The sequence below is a fragment of the Nymphaea colorata genome, chromosome 4 (assembly GCF_008831285.2).
Source record: "Nymphaea colorata isolate Beijing-Zhang1983 chromosome 4, ASM883128v2, whole genome shotgun sequence".
Taxonomy (NCBI): Eukaryota; Viridiplantae; Streptophyta; class Magnoliopsida; order Nymphaeales; family Nymphaeaceae; genus Nymphaea; species Nymphaea colorata.
This window is the reverse complement of record NC_045141.1, coordinates 5,308,996-5,327,099: the sequence shown is the minus strand read 5'-3', so window position 1 is coordinate 5,327,099 and position 18,104 is coordinate 5,308,996.

Here is an 18,104-nt window from a genome sequence, read left to right as displayed (position 1 = left end):
ATAAACGTAGTTGACATTGCCATCCTACATATATAAAAAAAAAATAGCAAAGTTAGAATAATTATTCAAAGTAAAGCTCACCAAACATCATAGTGCTTAAGGCAATCACTTTTTCCATTTAAGTGTTAAAAAAGCAGCATAAATCACCAAAAAATAAAAGATACAATTTGTACAACCAAAAGCCTCATTCAGTGGGTTGCACACATGAACATGAACATGTAGACACACATTTATATGCATTAATAGAACAAGAAAAAAGATGGAATGTAACATGAACATTTCCTTGGGCCACAAAGCAGGGTTATTTATTAATCATCTGATGTCTGCAGTTATTTCTTTTTATGTAGATGAGCCCACTTCTAGTGGATTTATTGACTACTTGAGATGGACTAAGACCCATTCCCAATAACTTGTTTGGGTATGCCTCTTTGTCAAGGGAACTTCAGAAGTGACTATTGTGCGGAATTTGAAGGGAAAGTTACAGAAAATTATCATTCTAGAAGTGCCGGCTCGCTCGATCTCTTTTGTTTCGATGATAAAATCTGGAAAAAAAGCGTGAAAGACTCAACCTGTACCAAGGCTTCCTGTGTTGCGGGGGATTGTCTCTTGCAGAATGTCTTCTGGTTATTTTTTTCTCCTCTGACGGACTTGTGTTCTTGATCGTTGCACTTATTTTCTCAAACTTGGAAGAATTAAGATAATATTGTCTCAAACTTGGAAGAATTAAGATAATAAGATCGTTTTGCATTAGAACCTTTTCTATCAGTCTTTGAGATTTGAAAACTTTGGTGAATAAATTGGTTGGTTGTGTGAATATTTGCAAAAAAAAAGTGAAGATTTCTTAAAATCCTTTGAAAGTCGAATAATTTAGGTCTTTTACCTAGGTTCTTAAGCTTTCCAAATGAAACATTATTACCTCTCTCTCTCTCTATATATATATATATATATATTATACATGGTTGTACATTACACGTGGCTGAGGTAACCGAGTGGTAGCCATGCCTGCATGCATGAACAGGAATTACAGGTCTTTAATTTATGTATATATTCTCTTGTATAAAATTTCTCACATACTTCCTGAAAATGTAGAAGACTCAACTCCTCCTCCGCACACATTGCTTCACATTTCCAAATCCAGTGGCACGGTTCATGATTACATTTAAAGAATATGAAAAAATGCAAGAAATGAAAAAAATAGGAAAATAAGAGAAAAATGAGAACAAACATGTTCTTTGTTTTGGCATTTTTTAAAAATTTATTTTTCATGTTTTAAAACGGATTTTATAAAAAAAATTGCATTTGTAGTGACCATATTTACTAACTAATTTTGGTTGTCATCTATGGCAACCTGTGAGTGGTGCTTGTCATCAGTAAGAAAAACATGTGCAACAACTCAGAGAGAAAGTTGCGTGCATTTAGTGCACCATGCACAATGAAAGAGGAAAAACATTTTGTTAATTTATTAAAAAAATGTCCTTTATAGCCTTTTTACTTCTTTCTATTTTCAATTTTCTCTTAACTAAAAATTTCTTTTTCAATGTGGACTAAAGGTATGTTAGTCATTAACCATGCTAGCACATGAAAATTAGTACACCAATATAACGTATATAACTAGATTGGGCAAAATATAGGGTGGTTCCATGATAGCAGGAATTGTATATTGGCAACCCACGTCATAAATTAAGCAACGGCTGCATGGTGTTGAGTACGCTGTATTCAGGTTAGCTTAAAATATACGTTGTTCATTTATTTTTGAAAAGAATTGGACATGGTTGATGAATGGGCTTGAAGAAGACGAGACATTCATTCCAATAAATGTTTCCATTAAGTGGTCAACTCGGGACTCCGGGAGCGCTACGTGCTGTTTCCTTATGCATTTCTTAATAGTTATAAATGCTTTTAATTCTTATACTAATTTTTATATTCATCGATTCATTTTTCTGAATGAAATATTTAGTTTTCAATTGTTTTCTTTTTTTCTGATTTGCATTTTAATCATTTAGATTATTGGATTGGCCGGTTCACCAAATTGGCAGCATTGTTGACTCGATCCAGAAACCAATTTTCCTAATTAAGATAGCCTTGGTGCTTGTCATTTACTCAAAATTAAAGTTCTACGAGCTCAATAACTCCATTTGAAGCTAGCTAACTTTTCGCGAACTGAAGAGCAATATCCAAAGATGCGATGATGAAAAGTGATAAGCGGTTGATCATGCAATGGCAAGAAAAGTCATTCTAATTATATAGGTGTCTCCTCCTTAGAGGCATGAGAGTTTGGTAGCCAATCAGCAACTCTTTATTGCAAGAACAAAGATTTCTTTGTCCTTGTTCTGAAGAACGAAAGGGGTGAGGTTATCAGAACAAAGAGAAGTATGGTCCGACCAGATCGTCGGTGGAGGGCTGAACAAAATTGCTATGAACAAAAGGGTGAGGTTGTTAGAAAACTTGTCTTACCTTTTTTTTCTTTTTGTGTATCCCTGTGTATTCCTTCCTCTCTAATTTTTAGACAATAAAAGGGTTGGGGGCACAAGCAAGAAATTTTCATAAGAGGGACCAAATTAAAGTTTATAAATTTTGATTTTAGTCGAACTATCATTTTTCAAAATTTTTATATAGGACAAGTGAAAATTTTTAAAATTTTACATGTAAATTTAAATTTTTTTTTTTTTGAGGTACAGCCATGGCTCTTGCTGGCCCTGCCTTGGCTCCGCCCTTGGTTGGAGGGGCCCTTTTCCCACATGTTTCATGCAAAATATGCAAGACGGCCCCGATGGCTTAATCCCTTTGTTGTAAAAACTGATGTTTGAATCAAATAGATAATGCTGCCAATTTGGTGAATGGGCCAATCCAATAATCTAAATGATTTTAGATACAAATGAGCAAAAATTGAAATTTTGGGCAAAATGAATGGAAGGATAGATATAAAATTAATTATGAATAAAAATTTTTTGTAGCTTACAGTTTATTTGTTTTTGGTAATTTTCAAACTCACAATGAAGAAAACAAATCAGATCACTTGGGGAGTTGGTAAATGAGATTGAACTAGTGGAACCAGTACCGATCAAGGTATGAGCCGACTTGAGGTCGGAGCTGACCGAGCTCAAGTGTGAGCTCTACTCGTGCGCAGCCCGAGAACTTGTCCCCATATATTCTAATACAAACAACATGCACCCAGATATTCCCTACCTTATTTTTGGAGCAATAAAAAATTCAAGGCTGCCTCATGGTCTGATCTCCAGTTGTAAGAACCGGCTTCTTAATCGAGTCAGCAATGTACACTGCAAATTTAGTTAAGCGGGCAATTCAATAATGTAAATGATTTACATGCAAATCACCAAAAAAAAAGGAAAAATGAATGGAAGAATATAAAAAATAATTAAGAATACAAATATTTTTATATCTATTAAAAAATGCATAAGGGAACAGCAGGTCGAGTTGACGTACCACTAAATGCAGTGTACTCAATTAAGAAGAAAAAAAAAGGATAGAGTAGAAACCTGGCAAAAAAGAGAACGTGATGATGTGTAAATAACAGGACCTAGAGTTAGAAAAGGTCCGGTTGGCACTGAGTGTGGAAATGACAAATGACATCACTTTATTTTAAAGAGCAGTAGACCTGAATCTTCTAACAATTTGAATTAAACAAAAAATGAATGTGAAATTTTCCGGAAGAAGAAAATCTACAAAAGGACGTTGCTAATTGTTCATGATCATAAGATTGCTTGACACCTCAATTAAACGAAAGAATCGATGTACATCAACCATTTCCTATCCTCTTTTGAACCAACAGACGTTCTAGCCATCGTAGTCTTATTGCAAGATAAAAATCAGCAGCGCTATGTCCCGGCAAACTTGGATCGAAATCGAATGCATAAAGTTGGCCTAATGAGACCATTAGTCAAAGGATATTAACCAGTTTTATCATTCAATAATTTTGGAATAAAACTTATTTTCTTGGTGAGTAGGAGAGACCACTGGAAAGAGCGGCTACCCAAACTCGACCCACCTCAGACCCATATCTAGGCACTGTAGCTGGCCTGTCAGGCCCCAGACATGTTGAGCCGGGTAGTACCGCCCAACAACCTAACAGGCAAGGACCAAGCATTACAGTCAACCCATCAGCACCCTGGCAGGCCCGACAATTTTTTTAAATTAAAAAAAAATAAATACAACTAAAAACGTGAAAAGAAGGTTTGCTTCGTTCTCTCATGCATGGATAAATTTAGCTTATTACAGTGGAATTGGCTAAAGGTTATGAAATTGAACCAGGCACGTACCTGGATTTGAATTCTGATTCGAATACGAATGCGAAAAATTCATACCCAAACCTTTCATCCCAAATCAGATTTCAAAGTCTAAATCCAGTCCGAATCTGATTTTTATATAAGTCTGTATCTAAAACAGAATTTTGAACCCAATCCAAACGATTTTCAAAATGTAAGAGCACTGAATGTAAGACTGTTATTTAAAACTAAATTTGACGTAAATCTGAATTTGAATCTGATTAGATATTTATGTATATCTAAATATGAATCCGATCAAATGTCATTTTTTAAATCTGAATGTAGTCTAATTTACTAATTAAATATTATTTTTTCCTCACATGTTTTTTTTTAAGGAACGGTTTGGGTGGATATATGATGTAAATTGGAAGACAAAAATGCCCTTGAAAATTAATAAAAAAAAAAGTTACCCTTCACATGGTATGAGTTTAGTTATCAAGCCCTCGAATACACAAAAGCAAAAGGCATCATCGGGAGTGCATGGCAAAGCCAGTACTGGGCTGACAGGGAGACCTGAATTTGGGAGTTTAGACTTTAGAGGTCATGTAGATGGTCATGTCATTGATATTGTTAGTAGAAAGCGATAGTGTAGTGGACTTATGATCCGCTAGAGAGCCAAATTTCCTACCCAATCTTGTCTGCCTTGAGCCTGAACTGTACTATTACCCCTGCTTCAATTTGACACCCTAACACTCAAAATAAACATAGCTGACATTGCCATCATGCATATATAAAAAATAATAGCAAAGTTAAAATAATTATTCAAACTAAAGCTCCAAACATCATAGTGCTTAAGACAATCACTTTTTCCATTTAAGTAATAAAAAAAGCAGCATAAATCCACCAAAAATAAAAGATACAATTTGTACAACCAAAAGCCTCATTCAGTGGGTTGCACATATGAACATGAGCATGTAGATAGACATTTATACGCATTGATAGAACAAGAAAAAAGATGGAATGTAGGTAGCTTGCGAGCTTTAGACACCTAGTAGTTGAGTGAATAAACTATAATAAATGCAGAAAAGTTCATCTAACTTAAAGAGGGTCCAAACTTCGACAAGTTATGATATTTGGTAATCCATATACAAGAATTTTGAAAGTGGAATGGAGGGAGGAAGGGTGTTCAAAAAGGGCGGACCTTCTCGGGTTTCTGATAATCGATCTCCCCCTGGTAAATCCTCAACGAGAAGATTGTAGGAGGAAATCTGTGGTTCTCATCTCAAGATTCAGAAGTGGATGTTGAGAAACTCTCAATTCAGATGATAAATGGAACACCAATAATCAAGATCTCTTCAAGGGTTTTGGAAAAGATGAACCAACCCTTTCATTGGACTGTGATTGGCTGTTTTGTTGGAAACTTACAGAGGAAGAGCAATGTATATGCTTGCATTGCTAATGACCTGAGAAATCCCAACTTTAGATAAAAAATAGATCCCTAAATCCCAATCTGGATCTAAAGCTAAGCCTTCATCCCAAATTCAGATCCAAATTCAAAGTTTCAGATCCAAAGTAGAACCTCAGGTCCAGGCGCAAATCTAAATCCAAGGTCCAGATCCAAAATCGTGCCCTAGATAAAAAAAAGGTTAAAAACTCATATAGACTCGAGAATCAAAATCAGGCCCAAAAAAGGAAAATAGATTCAGAAAATGGCCACAGGTCTAGATTAGATCAAAAAACCAAAAATCTAGATAAAAAAATATTTCAGACTCAAATGTTTGAAATCGAGCCCAAGAATCAATTCTCAACATCATTGCTGCCCCTCGCTTTTCAATTCGACTCAGGTTCGTAAAATCCAAATCTGGATGTATAATCCATATTTCAAGCCTAAGCACCTATCTAATCTCCCATCCAACCTTCGACATCGATCTGCGACCTTGAAGGAAATTAGATCCAGATCGAAAACCAACCTGTAATCATAGAAAATGGAGCCGGACCGGCTTTATGAAAGGAATATTTTACCTCTTAAAACAATTACATATTTTTGTGTTAAACTTTGACTTTTTTTAAGGTGGGACCTACCTGGGGATGGCAGGGGGCAAAGGCTACCCTCAATTTGCCCCCACGCACCAAGTTTTGGCAGTGCTTGGTGCACTGCCTAGAGCAATTGGCGCACTACTAAGTGCTTTGGCATAGGGTGCAGGGCACTACCGTGCACAGTGCTATTGAGTGCTATGGTTGAGAGTGCACGGCCACACCAAATGCTCTGTCACCCCCCTCCAAGGGTGTTTGCAGAGCCAAGGGCTAATCTCCACAACTCATAAAAATAAAAATAATTCAAAAAAATGAAAATTCATAAGAAATCTTGAGAGATTAAAACTCTTTCACATGTTGAATTTTAGCTTTATTTCTTTCTATAAATAGCCTACCTCCACATCTTGATCGTTGGGTATAAGCTGCTAACCTTTGCGGAACTCCTTGAGCCCTCTAACTATGAGCTAGGAAGTCTTTTTTATCTCTATTCCTTCATCAATTCTTCTCTGGCTCTTTCAACACTTTTTCATCTTCAAACTTGGGATTCTCCTTCTTTTCCAACCTTCACCTTCAACTAGTAGAAAGGAGAGCACGTGGAGACCCTTGGAAAGCTTCTTCAACACGTCAGAGTTTTCATTTTGGACTCATCTCTTCTTAAACTATACTATCTTGAGGTATGTAGTATTGTTTTCTCTTGATCTTTCATTTGTCATCTCCCCATGGCCATGTAAGAGAGCTCTTGAAATTTCCTCTTCAGAGCCAAGAGCCACTGAAGTATGAGCAAGGTGAAGCCAAGTCTTGTTTGTTTGATAAATTCAAATAAGCACAATATGTGTTTTTTTTTTTAAACCTTCCATTGATTGTATGCATTCTTTATATCTCTACGAATGCATACATAGCTAGTTGACTTTTGAGGTTGGGGCTTATCCAACTTAAGAAAAACACTATGAATATATAGATGTTAAAATGCATTTTTGTATTATTCTATGATTAGTTTTGACATCATTTATCCTCATTCCCTTAACAAAATATCTATTTGTAGTCCTGATAGTATCCTTAAAAGAGTGATCCACCTCTTAAAGAGTGGCTTCCCAACCGGATTTGAGAACAGAAAGAGCATTCTTTATTGATAGTTGTTTTTTCTTCTGTAGTTAGTCTCTCTCTCACACCCAATGGTGGGAGAGACATACTTTTTTGCAATAATAAATGAAATATTTTCAACTTTGTCGATATATATATATATATATATATATATATATATATATTATTTTTAAAAAGATTTCAAAAATAAGTCCTCCCTAAGGAGGCTATGGAGACTTACTCTAGGATCTCCCATGAGCCTAAGTTCCTCTATCGCCTACATAAAAAGAAGTTGAAATTTTCAAACTTATTTCCTAAATCTCAATTTCTATTTAAAAATAACAGTGGTGTTAAAATATCTTGCTATTAGATCATTTTTTCTTCCTTTTTTTCTTCACCCTTTCTCAATTTCTCCTTTTCTCTTAGAATCTTTATCTCTCTGATTATTCCTTAAAATCTCTCTTTTACTAATTTTCCTTTGTCTATTTCTTCTCTCCCTTAAAAAATCTTTACATCTCTCTCCCTCTCTCTCACACACACATACACACAGACACACATTTTTCTCTTAAAATCTCTTGCTCTTCTACTAGTTTTTCTCCTCATTTCTTTCCTATTTCTTATAAATCTTTATTTCTCTCTCTTAATTTTCTCTAAAAATCTCTTGCACTTTTACTGGTTTTTCTATGTCTATATTTCTCTCTCTTAAAAATCACCATGTATCTCTCTCTTAAAAATCTCCGTGTATCTCTATCTTTAATTGTTTTGATAAAGTTTTATGAAATACATTCCTCTAAAAAGAATTTCCTTTATTCTTGTTGTGCATCTTTTTGGTAGATTTGAGAAATTGTGCTGAGGATATAGTATATCAAAATTTTAGAAAATTGAAAGGATTTATGCAAACTATGGGTATTGAGGTGTCCTTACTTAGAATAAGGCACAAACTGCAATAATGGACAAAGTTCCAACCCTCTTTCACATAACTTGTAGTAGAAATGTGAGTTTTTCTACAAGATTAGTCACTCAAATGCCTTAGGAATGGAAAACACAAGCATATTAAGCATACATTGTCGATGACATTTGAAATTGCAACAGAAAATGCTTCAGCCACCCACTGCCTCAAATGAAAATCCCCATCAAATTGTTCATCAGTAGGCTTTCTTCCTATAAATACCTCAAGGAGGAGAATTCCATAGCTGTAGACATCAGCTTTAGTTGGCACCTTCCTAGCCATCCCCAGTGCTTAACTTGTTGTTACATTCATATTGATTGATTTAGTGAATCGAAATGACAAGTTCGCATGAAAATGAATGAGATTTAAGTAATTCATCTGATCCCTTATAGTCAATCTAATGTCTTTCACTTGTTATTACATCTATGATGAATGATTTAAATGATTGAAACTCACAAGTTTATATGGATATAAATGAGATCTATGCATTAGTTTTATCCCTTGTAGTTAGTTCAATAAGTTGAACTTGTTGTTACATCTATAGTGAACGATCTAATGAATTGAAATCACAAGTTTGTATCAATACGAGTGGGATTTAAGTGATTCATTTGATCAAGCATACTTAATTGAATGTGTTTAACTTGTTGTTATGTCTATATTAAATGATTTAGTAGATTGAAGTCACAAGTTTGTTTGAAAATGAAAGAGATTTGAGTGATTCATTTGGTGTCTTATAGGTAACCTAATGTGTTACACTTGTTATTACATATATTTGATCACTTATATTTAATTGAGAGATTAAGTCATTCATTTGATCAGTTATATTTAATTTAATGTCCTTAACTTGTTGTTACATACATATGGAATGACTTAGTGGTTTGAAATAAGAAGTTTGTTTGGAATTGAAAGAGAGTCAAGTCATTCAATTGGACCCTTATAGTCAATCTAATGTATTTCACTTGTTATTACATCTATAATGAATTATTTAAATGATTGAAATCACAAGTTCATACGAGTGCAAATGGCATATATGCAGTACTTTGAACCCGTGTAGTTAGTCCGATGAATTGAATTTGTTGTTACATCTATAGTGAACGATCTAAAGGATTGAAATCACATGTTCGTATCAATACAAGTGCGATTTAAGTGATTCATATGATAACACATACTTAATTGAATGTGTTTAACTTGTTATTACATCTATATTGATCGATTTAGTGAATTGAAATCATAAGTTTGTATGAAAATGAATGAGATTCAAGTAATTCATTTGATCCCTTATAGTCAATCTAAAGTGTTTCACTTGTTATTACATCTATGATGAATGATTTAAATGATTGAAACTCACAAGTTTATATGGATATAAATGAGATCTATTCATTAGTTTGATTCCTTAAAGTTAGTTAAATAAGTTGAACTTGTTGTTACATCTATAGTGAACGATCTAATGAATTGAAATTACAAGTTCGTATCAATACGAGTGAGATTTAAGTGATTCATTTGATCAAGCATACTTAATTGAATGTGCTTAACTTCTTGTTACGTCTATATTAAATGATTTAGTAGATTGAAATCACAAGTTTGTATGAAAATTAAAGAGATTTGAGTGATTCATTTGGTGTCTTATAGGTAACCTATTGTGTTTCACTTGTTATTACATATATTTGATCACTTATATTTAATTGAGAGATTAACTGATTCATTTTCACTTGTTATTACACATATTTGATCACTTGTATTTAATTGAATGTGCTTAGCTTGTTGTTACATACGTATAGAATGACTTAGTGGTTTGAAATAAGAAGTTTGTTTGGAAATGAATGAGAGTCAAGTCATTAAAATGGTCCCTTATACTTAATATAATGTACTTCACTTGTTATTACATCTATAATGAATGATTTAAATAATTGAAATCACAAGTTCATATGGATACAAATGGAATCTATGCATTACTTTGAACGAATGTAGTTAGTCCGATGAGTTGAATTTGTTGTTACTTCTATAGTGAACAATCTAAAGGATTGAAATGATTTAGTGGAATGAAATCATAAGCTTGTATGAAAATAAATTAGATTCAAGTAATTCGTTTAATATGTTATAGTTTATCTAATGTATTTCACTTGTTATTACATCTATAATGAATGATTTAAATTATTGAAATCACAACTTTATTTGGATATAAACGGTATCTATGGATTACTTTGATCCTTTGTAGGTAGTCCAATGAGTTGAACTAGTTGTTACATCTACAATGAACAATCTAAGAGATTGAAACCACAAGTTCGTATCAATATGAGTGGAATTTATGTGATTCATTTGATCACTTTTATGTAACTGAATGTGCTTAACTTGTTGTTACATACATATTCATTGATTTAGTAGTTTGGAATCACAAGTTCATGTGGAAATGAATGAGATTCAGGTCATTTAATTAGTCCCCTATAGCTAACCTAATGTGTTTTTCTTGTTATTACATCTATAATGAATGATTTAAATGATTCAGATCACAAGTTCATATGGATACAAATGGGATCTATGCGTTACTTTGGTCCCTTGTAGTTAATCCAAAGAGTTGAACTTGTTGTTACTTCTATAGTCAATGATCTAAAGGGTTGAAATCACAAGTTCGTACCAATACAAGTGAGATTTAAGTGATTCATTTGATCACACATACTTAATTGAATGTGTTTAACTTGTTGTTACGTCTATATTAAATGATTTAGTATATCAAATCACAAGTTTGTATCAAAATGAATGAGATTCGGGTGATTAATTTGGTGTCTTATAGTTAACCTAATGTGTTTCACTTGTTATTACATTTATAATGAACAATTTAAATGATTGAAATCACAAGTTCATACGGATATAAATGGGATCGCATTACTTTGATCCTTTGCAGTTAGTCCAATAAGTTGAACTTAATGTTACATTTATAGTGAACGATCTAAAAAATTGAAATCACAAGTTCGTGTCAATATTAATGATTTAAGTGATTCGTTTGATCATGCATTTATAATTAAATGTGCGTAACTTGTTGTTACATCCGTATTGAATGATTTAGTGGATTGAAATCGTAAGTTTGTATGACAATAAATTAGATTCAAATAATTCATTTAATATGTTATAGCTTATCTAAAGTATTTCACTCGTTGTTACATCTTTAATGAATGATTTAAATGATTAAAATCAGAAGTTTATATGGATATAATTGAGATCTATGCATTAGCTTATAGTTATATCTATAGTGAATGATCTAAGTGATTGAAATGACAAGTTTGTAACAATACGAGTGGTGTTTAAGTTATTCATTTGATTACGCGTACTTAATTGAATGTGCTTAACTTGTGATTACATCCATATTAAATGAATTTGTGTATTGAAATCACAACTTTGTAAGAAAATGAATGACATTCGAGTGATTCATCTTTTACCCTATAATTAACCTAATGTGTTTCTCTTGTTATTATATCTATAATGAAAGATTTCAATGATTGTAATCACAAGTTCATATGAAGACAAATCGGATCAATGCATTACTTTTATCCCTTGTAGTTAGTCCAATGAGTTGAACTTGTCACATTTATAGTGAACGATTTAAAGGATTTAAATCACAAGTTCGTATCAATGCGAGTAAGATTTAAGTTATTCATTTGATCATGCATAATTAATTAAATGTGCTTAACTTGTTGTCACATCCATATTGATTGATTTAGTGAATTGAAATAACAAGTTTGTATGAATCACTTAATGAATTACTTGAATCTCATTCATTTTCATACAAACTTGTGATTTCAATTAAATAAATCAATCAATAATGAATGCAAGCATATAGATTAATCAATAGGATCTATTTTTTATATAAAGTTGGGATTTCCCAGGTCGTTAGCAATGCAAGCATATACATTGCTCTTCTTCTGTAAGTCTCCAATAAAACAGCCAATCATAGTCCAACGAAAGCGTTGCTTCGTCTTTTCTGAAACCCTTGAAGAGATCTTGATTATTGGTGTTCCATTTATCATCTGAATTGAGAGTTCCTCAACATCCACTTCTGAATCTTGATGATGAGAACCACAGATTTCCACCCACAATCTTGTCGTCGAGGATTTACCAGGGAGAGATCGATTATCAGAAACCCGAGAAGGTCCGCCCTTTTCGAAACCCTTCCTCCTTCCATTCCACTTTCAAAATTCTTGTATATGGATTACCAAATATCATAACTTGTCAAAGTTTGGACCTTCTTTAAGTTAGATGAACTTTTCCGCATTTATCGTTTATTCACTCAACTACTAGGTGTCTAAAACTCGCAAGCTACCTACATTCCGTCTTTTTTCTTGTTCTATCAATGCGTATAAATGTCTATCTAAATGCTCATGTTCATATGTGCAACCCACTGAATGAGGGTTTTGGTTGTACAAATTGTATCTTTTATTTTTGGTGGATTTATGCTGCTTTTTTTAACACTTAAATGGAAAAAGTGATTTTCTTAAGCACTATGATGTTTGAATAATTATTTTAACTTTGCTATTGTTTTTTATATATGCACAATTACAATGTCAGCTATGTTTATTTTGAGTGTTAGGGTGTCAAATTGAAGCAGGGGTGATAGTACAGTTTAGGCTCGAGGGAGACAATAGATTGGCTAGGAAATTCGGCACTCTAATGGATCATAAGTCCACTACACTGTCTCAGATGGTCGACAAAACTTTGGATGAGCTTTTTATTTGGTAAAGACATTTGGCAATGAATTGGCCAACAAAATGATTGAGAATGCTGTTATCGCTTTCTAGTAGCAATATCAATGACATGACCATATCTACATGACCTCTAAAGTCTGAACTCCCAAATTCAGGTCTCCCTGTCAGCCCAGTACTGACTTTGTCGTGCACTCCCAATGACGCCTCTTGCTTTTGTGTATTCGAGGGCTTGATTACTAAATTCATACCAAGTGAAGGGTAACCTTTTTTTCTATTAAATTTCAAGGGCATTTTTGTCTTCCAATTTACATCAGATATCCACCCAAACCGTTCCTTAAAGAAAAACATATGAGGAAAAAATAATATTTAATTAGGAAATTAGACGACTTTCATATTTAAAAAATGTCATTCAATCGGATTCAGATTTAGATATACATAAATATCTAATCAGATTCAAATTCAGATTTAGGTCAAATTTAGTTTTAAATAACCACTTACATTCAGTGCTTTACATTTTGAAAATCCTTTGGATTGGGTTCAAAATTCTGTTTTAGATACAGACTTATATAAAAATAAGATTCGGACTGGATTTCAACTTTGAAATCTGATTTGGGATGAAAATTTTGGGTGTTTACAAAACTCCCTTCAATGCCTTTACTAGACTTCAATTGCGAGTAAGTGGGTGATAAAATTCCTTGGGCCTCTTTTAAATACCCACCAACAATATGCATTGAGTCAATAAACGTCAAGCATTTCCATTTCTATCAAACTTCCAAGCATTGACATTGAGGATATGAGAGTAAGTAAGCCATAAATGCCTATGACCCATCCACACTAAATTCAGCGTACTCAGCACGAGTCAATTCGTTGGAAGTTTTCAAGAGGACCCTTAATTTTGTGTCAATAAATTTAAATTTGAACCTTAGTCCTGAACCTATTTTTTGATCATGACATATTTGGACATTTTTATTCAATCATTCGAGTATTAAAAAAAGATAAAATTCTAAAAACTTTAGTTAGCCGTTAAAGGCATTTAAGGCAAGAAGCAAGACATTGAGCACATCACGAGGTGAAGTGTAAGCTTCAAAATGAAATCGGTAAAATATATATTTCAAAACAAAAAGACATAAATTAAGAATGTACAACTAATTAAAATAACAAGTAATAAACAACAATGCCAAATTTATGGTGGATGACTATTTACTTTTTAGCAACAAATTTCTAAATTTTATTCATATGGCAGTTGGCAGCATTGACTTCCCCTATATATATATATATATATATATATATATATATATAGACCACTTAATTAAGAATAATAATTTGAGCCAAAACCTTGATTTGAATATTCCCTTTAGGTTTTAGCTTGAACTTGATCCTATACACTTTCATGTATTGACCCACAACATCTTCAGCTTAGACATGGTGCCTTAAAAGCAATGGAATGAAGCTTTTACAAAAACAACTTTAGACTTTTGATGAAATTACGAAAAATACACTTTCAACTAACGGCTTGTTTCGGGAGATCGGGAGACTATTCCCACTTGTTGAGTGAAGACCAGAGCAAAAGGGGTCCAGGACTGCTTTTCTGGTGCTTTAGGCTTCAACTTGTATGTTGGTGTCACTTTTTGCACCACAAGAGTCGACGCCATAGGAGTTCGAAATGGAGACTAGAGTCCTACCAGCCCTGCCTCGACCGTTGCAGCGAACATAATTGAGAACAGTAGCATGTTTTTGCCATTCATCAAAGCATGAACATATTTTTGTAAAATTCTTATACATTTCACTATGTGTAGCCTCATGGTAAGGTCGTTAGATGGTAGGATGAAATACTCCTCCCGGTCACCCAACTATGAAATGTTTGGACACTTTTCTCCCATCTTTTCAGCATTAAAAAAAAACAGAAAGCCAACAACTTTAATTGGCTGTTAAAGGCATTTAAGGCAAGAGGCAAGACATTGAGCCTATCACGAGGTGAATTGTAAGCTTCAACAAGAAATTTGTAAAAGAAGAACAGCTAATTAAAATGATAAGTAAGCAATAAATGACAGTGCCAAATTAAACACTGCCAGATAATATCAACGCTTGATTTTAACTTGGGCCAAATGCTATTTAATGGAGGTTATTTCAATAACTCATTAAACTCAAACTAATTACACAAGCTTGACACAGACTAAATCAAGTCAAATCATGAGCTGCTCGGTTCAACAAGAACTCGGCATAGATAATTCTTTGGACCAATGTACCTGAGTTGAAATAATTAACTAACAATGGAAAGGAAGGGACCGGGTCCATATAGTTTTTGTACCAACTCATGAACAACTACTTTGGTAGGAATGAGGAAACACGGTTTTAGGCACTCCAAATCTTCCATTTCTAAAACCACACGAAATTGAGTTATAAAAAATGTTGGGAGCATTACATTCATTTAAATGGAATTTCAAAATAAGAAGAGCAATGCCAAAAATTGACATCTGAGTGCAGTCGAAATGCAAGTTTAGTGTGATCTTTCACCATAGAAATGTGAAGCTTAAGGAAGTCAGTAGTGTTCATTTATGCAATAATCCAGATTGATGGCGCTTGTTAGCTGCCAAAACTATGCCAAATAAGCAATATTGAAGACTGGTCAGGTTTTGAATATATTCTCTTGGCTGCATATCTACTTTTTAGTTGGATACCGTCAAGTATAAGGGAACTCAACCTGCATAACAAGGGCAACCAAACAGGTAATGCATGCTAATTAAACAGGGCAAGCTTGACAAGGAGGACAAGATCCAGACAAGAACTAATGCAGCAAAAGATCTTCAAACCTGTTATATTAATGTTAGTCTAGAAATCAGCCGATCCTACAGACTAATTGTATCAACTGTACAAATTGCATTGGTCAGTGCTACTCACTCGGCTTGTAATTGGCATGTTATTTAAATAAATAAAAAACTGAAAAATAGACTTCTTTTGAATTAATATAGGGCATGTAGTGCCCATTATCAATAAAATATGTGTAGATTTGGGAAGAAATTTACAACGACTAAACGCAATTTGTTGTTACCTTTTTGGTTATGGACAGCTAGGCACTACACACAACATACACATACATATATATAGATACAAAGAAGTTCTTACCATCTTACTGGAAAAGCTTTGGGATGTGGAAGTATGTATAAATTAAAGGGGGAAGAACTTAATTTTTACTATGATAACTTGTCCCTTGATCAGATAGAACTATGCTTATTGTTCCTCACATTAAATGTCGTTGGAACTAAGGGTGTGTGTGTTTCACTGCAAATTTGAGACCCACAGTGACCTGAGATCACCAAGATTTCAAATATATGAATTTTGGCTTGAACACCCCTCATCCTACTTTAAATTCATAGTTTTTTACATGATATAAGATCCACATTACTAAGATCCTTAGTTTGTTTAGACTTAAGATCCTACAATGCAAACTTGAAACGGAGGCTATCAAATACTACCTAATCAAATGCGACAACCAGAAGGAAAATGAGATATCGGTCTACAGCGTGTGGTGCACAAATATGCTACTTTAAACATTTCCCTATAGTTGGCCTGGTTGATGGACTAGAACATTAATTGATAAATTGCCGCCCCCCTCAGAATGGTATTTTTGCTAGTAGTTGAGTGATTAAAGTTTTTTGGGCCTTCCTACTAACTGCCACCAAATATGGAGTAAATACACGTCAAGCATTCCCTGTCCTATCTTGAACCATTCTACATTATTCAAGATGCCCTGATAGTTGAGTCAATTCTTGGCAAATTTTTGATGGGGACCTCACAAGATTCAGTAGGAGATTCAAAGCCTGACGAGTGTACTGGCTATGCGCTGCACAGTCCATTTACTTAGATTGACTCATTGAAGCCTTTGGTATTCAAGATGCAGGTTGGAGTAGCTCAGCGATAAATGCGGCTGACTCACTCAATATTAGTCAATTCTTTGGAGGTCTTTGGTAGGACATTCTACTTAATCCTATATTTGGATCCGAGATAAGCCTTAGGTCTCAACCTGACTTTTGAATATTATTGCATCTTTGGATGAAGAAAAAAATTAAAAATCCAAATTTCCTTTCAGAAAAAAATGAATTGAAGAATATAAAACAAAAGGACAAATTTTCTAGAAGAGAATCTATACATAAATGGACGACCTTGAATTCCTGCTCATGCATGTTCTGCATAACAAATTGGACAGGCATGGCCACCACCAGTTGGTCACCTCAGCCGCTCGTCTTTCTTTTGTGTTTGTCCTCCTTCACCTTAATTCTGGTTCTCGGCCAAGGGGATGTGCCCTCTGCCCTTGTTTTTCTGAGCGACGTGACTTATCAATTCACATTGCTGTCTTTCAAATCCCTTGTCACTAAAGACCCTTATAACGTGTTATCAAATTGGAATTCCAACATCTCTTTATGTGACTGGAATGAAGTTTCTTGCAGTCGTGGTTCACAAAGGGTAGTTGCTCTGAATCTCTTCGGAAAGGCACTTGATGGGCTTTAACATGGCTCTGAATCTCCCCATACATCAGCAATCTCTCCTTCTTACAGCTTCTTCATCTCTCGAATGACAGTTTCCATGGTCACCTTCTCATTGATTTTAGTAGTCTCCCTCTGTAAAAAAATATTTCTATAAGAAAAAACAATTTTGAGGGGTTGATTCCACAAGCACTGAGCCATTGTCGAGCTCTCCAAATACTGTTAGCACGATATAACCAATTCTATGGAAGCATCCCAAAGTGTCTAAGCTGTTTGTTAGAACTCAAGCGCTTACACATTGGTGATAATAGGCTCACCAGCACCATTCCAGTTGCTTTGGCTAATCTCACAGAATTGGAGTGGTTTAGTATTGCCCAAAATCAGCTATAGGGGAAATTTCCTCATGAGTTGGGAAGCCTAACCCACTTGATGGGCTTTAACATGGAAATGAACAATCTCACTGGTACACTGCCTAAGAGCTTGTTTAACCTATCCGCTCTTCAGGGTTTGAGTTTCGCGGCCAATCAACTAACAGAGCTCACTGTTAGCACGATATAACCAATTCCTGCCCAATCTCCAACAACTCTATATGGGTGAAAACAATTTTGATGGCCCTCTCCCGCCTTCTCTTTCTAATGCTACA